This window comes from Tursiops truncatus, chromosome 20, assembly GCF_011762595.2.
Source record: "Tursiops truncatus isolate mTurTru1 chromosome 20, mTurTru1.mat.Y, whole genome shotgun sequence".
Lineage (NCBI taxonomy): Eukaryota > Metazoa > Chordata > Mammalia > Artiodactyla > Delphinidae > Tursiops > Tursiops truncatus.
In genome coordinates, this window is record NC_047053.1 from 3,274,293 (window position 1) to 3,279,118 (window position 4,826).

The following is a 4,826-nucleotide window of genomic DNA, read 5'->3' on the forward strand; positions in this document are numbered from 1 at the left end:
CACCTTATATATTATATCATTTATTAAAAACTCCACCTGACAGTGTTATAATTTTTACTATTAGCTGTCAAATATATCTTAAAGAACTCAAGAGAAGAAAAATAGCCTGTTATATTTACGAATATTTACTATTTCTGTTCTTTCATTAAGTTTTCAATTATTAAAATTTCCCTTCTTTTCACCTTCTGTTTCCCTTAGGGCACTATTTTTGTTTGTTTATTCTCTCTGTGTTCTATTTTAAGTTTTTTATTTTTTGGTTTATAAATCTTGTCTGAGTTTTGGCACCTCATTTCTGAATATTCCTAATTCTGATTTATCTTGCATGATATACTTAATGCCTTTTATCTTGTTTTTAAATGAGCCGTTACCGTTTTGATATGTTTTGAGGCATGTCTTTTGGCGTGCTCTCATTGTTGATGTAACGGTATTAGTAGGCTCCTGGCTATCTTTCATCTTATGATAAATTTTTATGGGATGGTTTCTGCTTCCAGACAGAATTTTGTAACTGGAACTGGACCAGTCCTCCTACAAGTAAACAACTATAAAATTGCTAAAAATAACTGAGGCACTTGCGGAGAAAAGGGAGACCCATAGGATGAGCCCTCTAATTGCCTAGCTTCTTTTTCTTCGGATGCTTTCCTGACTGAAGCACAGAGAACTGGACTCTGAACAGAGTCTGGTAGTTTTGCTGAGCTCAGGAAGAAGACAGCAGAATTCAGAGCAGCTGAATGGACGGGATCTGGGCACAGAGTAAGAGAGGGGGTGGAGCTCTGTAGAGACTCAGCCCTGGAAGACTGTGCCGCAGGATCTCCTGTGAGTCCTGCTGACGAATATACAGCACACAGGACGGTGAGTCTGTCCAGGGCTGAACAAATAGCAGCTGCTTTGGGGGCTAAGATAGAATAGATACTAGAGGTCAAGCCGCGCTGGGGGAAGAGCAGTGCCAGAGGGGTATGCGATTTCTGGCGCTAACGGAGCAGAGAGATCTTCTTAACAATTCATTAACACCTTGACATCTAGCTGAAATGCCACCAAGCCTATGCCTTGAGAATAAAAACTAACCTTTAGGATAAGACTAACTCTAGATTCCCCATGTGTCCTGCACTTGCCTGCTGGCTTTATTGCGGTTGCAGGAGATTGCTGAGGGCAGGGCGTACCTGTGGACTCAGTGATGCAGGCGAGGAGCCCTGGGGATGGGACATGCCTGCTGCTGTAGTGAGGCTGGGAGAGGGTACTGGGGTGGGGAGCACGTCGGTGGCTTTAGAGAGGCAGGAGAATATTGCTGGGTGCGGGGGCAGGTATGCCTACAGCTTTACTGGGACAGAGGAAGAATGCTAGGGCAGGGCACACCCATGGCTTTAGTGAGGCCAATTCAGTGACTGCAATGACTCTAAGGTTTGGCCTACAGAGAAGAGCGATCACCCGGCTCTTGACGATGATGGGGCTCCCTCCACAAATGTATTTCCTGAAGTTGGTAAAAAAAAAAAAAAAATGTCTTCTGGACCTTCTCAGTGTGGGTGAGTAGGTCTTCAATGACAGGTCCACTCTCCATTCCAGTCTCCCTAAGGCTTGAGGCCCCTCCTCGACACTGAGCCAAGGCACGGCCTGCATTTCCAATTAGGTCACTGTGGGCCAGCTGTGGTCCATGTTTCAGCCAACTAGCCAAACAGAGCCTTGTGTAGCTCCCGGAGTTACAGCCATAAATGTGGAATCTCTGCCCAGTGGGCCCGTATCAATGGATTCAGTCTGATCCAACTTGATGTTCCTTTCACCATTGTCCTTCCCACACGTGTTCTCCAGATTTCTTCTGTATAAATGAGCAAACTCAAGCGGTTCTCTTGGAGCGCGGCGCACTTCCTGATGGGCTGTGCTCTGGAGCTCACCTTTAGGGGCTCGCTGGGACTCGCGTCTGCTTATGGATCTAGAAGCAAAGAGGGTGGGGTGGGGGGAGCGGGTCCTGGGGAGGACCGGGATTGTCTTGAGTGGCGGCTGTTGTAGGGGAGGTCGTTACGGCTTCGTCAGGTAATACGGGTGAACCCGCTCAGCAGAGGTGGAGCGGCTGCTTCCACTGGGGGTGAGGAGGCTGCTTCTGCCAGCAAAGCAGAAAGGCTCATCAGCGTCTCGGGGCTTAGCACCCCCAGCCTCATCAGGCTCTTCCAGTACGTCCCCATCTCAACTTACAGGACTCCATGTTTTCTCGGTCAACGCCCTCACCTTCACCGCAGACACCGTGGGAGGCTGGAAGTTCAGCCTGCTTTGTAATGCATCCAGTTGCATGTCGAGACTGTGTGTCTGCTTTCCAGCCATCTTAGCCTCACAGCTGAATGAGATAAGGGTCCCCTTTAGGGCACACGTGGAAGCTTTTAGGTCATGTATGTGGCACTTGAGCTGGGATTCCAATCCCTGAGCTCATCCTTTTTTTGTTCACCACTATGTCCAGTGACATGAGGTATAACCAGCCAATCTCATTGCATTTATTAGTTTCCCAGAAATGTTTGAAGGTGTCATATACACAGTCACCCAGTTCCTTGCCTTTTATAAGTGGTTGATAGGGAGCATCCAGTGGAGATATTTTATGTATGTTGATTGTCAGATCATGCCACGAACTGTAAACATACCAGTGCTTTGTTTAGTACTTGAAATCAAGCCATTAGTGCCTTTAAACCTAATCAGATTAGATCTCCAATTCCTGAAACTCCAGAAACAATTCAGGAAACTCATCCTTAAAATTCTGTTTCTCTAGAACCACTCTTGGTACTCAAATCTGTATTAGTCAGGGTTCTCTAGAGAAATAGAACCAGTAAGATGTAGACGGTTAGACTGTGTCCTTAAAATATGTGAATTTCATTGTATGTAAAGTACATATCAATAAAGCTGAATACATTTTTGTGGAATTTGATGTAAATATTTTCTCTTGTTCATCATTAGATGAACTTAGTTCATCTAAAAGTTCGAAAGACGTGTGGTTCCAAGTAGGTTTTCTAACTTTACAGTACTCCATTTTCTCCTGTTTCTGTGTAACAATTAATTAAATTGTTGAAAAACATAGTGGCATGAAATGTCTCCTCTCTCCTCCACTTCCTCTCTTTTATTTACCTTCTCTTTCCTTTTTCTCTCTTACCCTTTTTTCTGCTCACTTTTGATCCAAATTCTAGTCGTTTCTTCTCAGTACAGGGCCCTGTCCTGGAAGGGTGCCCTGGCAGGTCGGTTCTGAGGGGTCACAACAACCTGAGCACTCCAGCTCCTTCTGACCTCAGGCCCTTTGAACTCACCTGCTGCTGTAGTGGGTATTACCTGCCCCTCTCAGTTTCATCGGCTGCTCTCAGATTGGCCAGCCTGCTTTCCAAGGAGTTTCTGTTATGGGCTGAATTGTGTCCCCACAAAATTCATATGTTGAAGTCCTAACCCCCAGTACTCATCATGTAACTGCATTTGGAGATAGAGCCTTTAAAGAAGTCATTAAGGTAAAATGAGGTCCTGTGGGTGGGGCCCCAATCCAATCTGACTGGCGTCTTTATAAGAAGAGAAGATTAGGACACAGACACACACAGAGGGAAAAACACATGAGGACACAGGGAGAAAGATGGCCATCTACAAGCCCAGGAGAGAGACCTCAGAAGAAGCCAACCCTGCCAGCTTAGACGTCTGGTGTCCGGAATTGTGAAAAAATAGATGTCTGGTGTTTAAGCCCCACAGTGGGTGGTACTTTGATATGGCAGCCCTAGGAGACTCACACAGTCTCTTTTGGATATTTCAGGCTTTCCTGTCCCAAGTCCCTCAGACGCTGCCCTGATGCTTCCTCTTCCGTGTATGGACCCAGGTACTGTGCAGTCTTATGTTTGTCATGGTTGGTACTTAGACGAGTTTTGGTCTTTGTGGGGATAACTTGTCACTTAGGTTTTTTTTTTGGCTGGGTTGGGTCTTCGTTGCTGCGTGCGGGCTTTCTCTAGTTGAAGCGAGCAGGGACTACTCTTCGTTGTGGTGCATGGACTTCTCATTGCGGTGGCTTTTCTTGTCGCGGAGCATGGGGTCTAGGCGCACGGGTTTCAGTAGTTGTGGCATGCAGCCTCAGTAGTTGTGGCTCGCAGGCTCAGTAGTTGTGGCGCATGGGCTTAGTTGCTCTGCGGCATGTGGGATCTTCCTGGACCAGGGCTTGAACCCGTGTCCCCTGCATTGGCAGGCGGATTCTTAACCACTGCGCCACCAGGGAAGTCCCTGTCACTTAGTTTTATGAAATGGTTTCCATGGATTTTTGCTTTGGCTATCTGACTGCCCTGTTTTTATGTAGGTATTCAGAGACATTCAGAAAATATTGAACTGCCGCCTTTCCTCTTCTCAGCAACCCAGAACTCTTCACACTCTAAATTTTTAAATAAAAACATAAATGTTTCTCCCTGATTAAAAGCATTGATACCCAACTGGGGAAAATACGTGTTTCTTATGACATGCAAAGTATTTATTTTCTTATACCACTAAAAATAAAACAACAAAGGAGGTACTGTTCAATAAAAAAAGGTAACTTACAATGGCCAGATGTACGAAATATATTAATATATTTAACTTCACTACTTAGTAAAGAAATGCAAATTCATATATATATATATATATATGTTGGTGAGAGAAGCAAGTTTATAATGGTGAGAGAAGCAAGTTCAGTTTTTTTCAGCCAGGGATGAGAATAAGTTGCACCATCGCTGTACAACCATTTGGAAATATACCCAAAACTTGAAAATGCACATATGCTTGGTGTAGTAATTACAATTGTGTGATTTATGCACATTGCCATTACAAATGTGAAAAAATATATATAATTAAATGAAAAGGCT

At 44.7% G+C, this 4,826-nt stretch overlaps 1 long non-coding RNA gene across 1 annotated transcript; it reads left to right on the plus strand.

The window, feature by feature from the left end:
• The first annotated feature begins 872 nt into the window (after positions 1-872).
• On the plus strand, positions 873-4,579 carry LOC109551379 (uncharacterized). The gene is made up of 3 exons (XR_002178154.3): positions 873-1,517; positions 3,758-3,820; positions 4,289-4,579. It is a non-coding gene; the product is annotated as an uncharacterized lncRNA (long non-coding RNA).
• Positions 4,580-4,826: the final 247 nt, after the last annotated feature.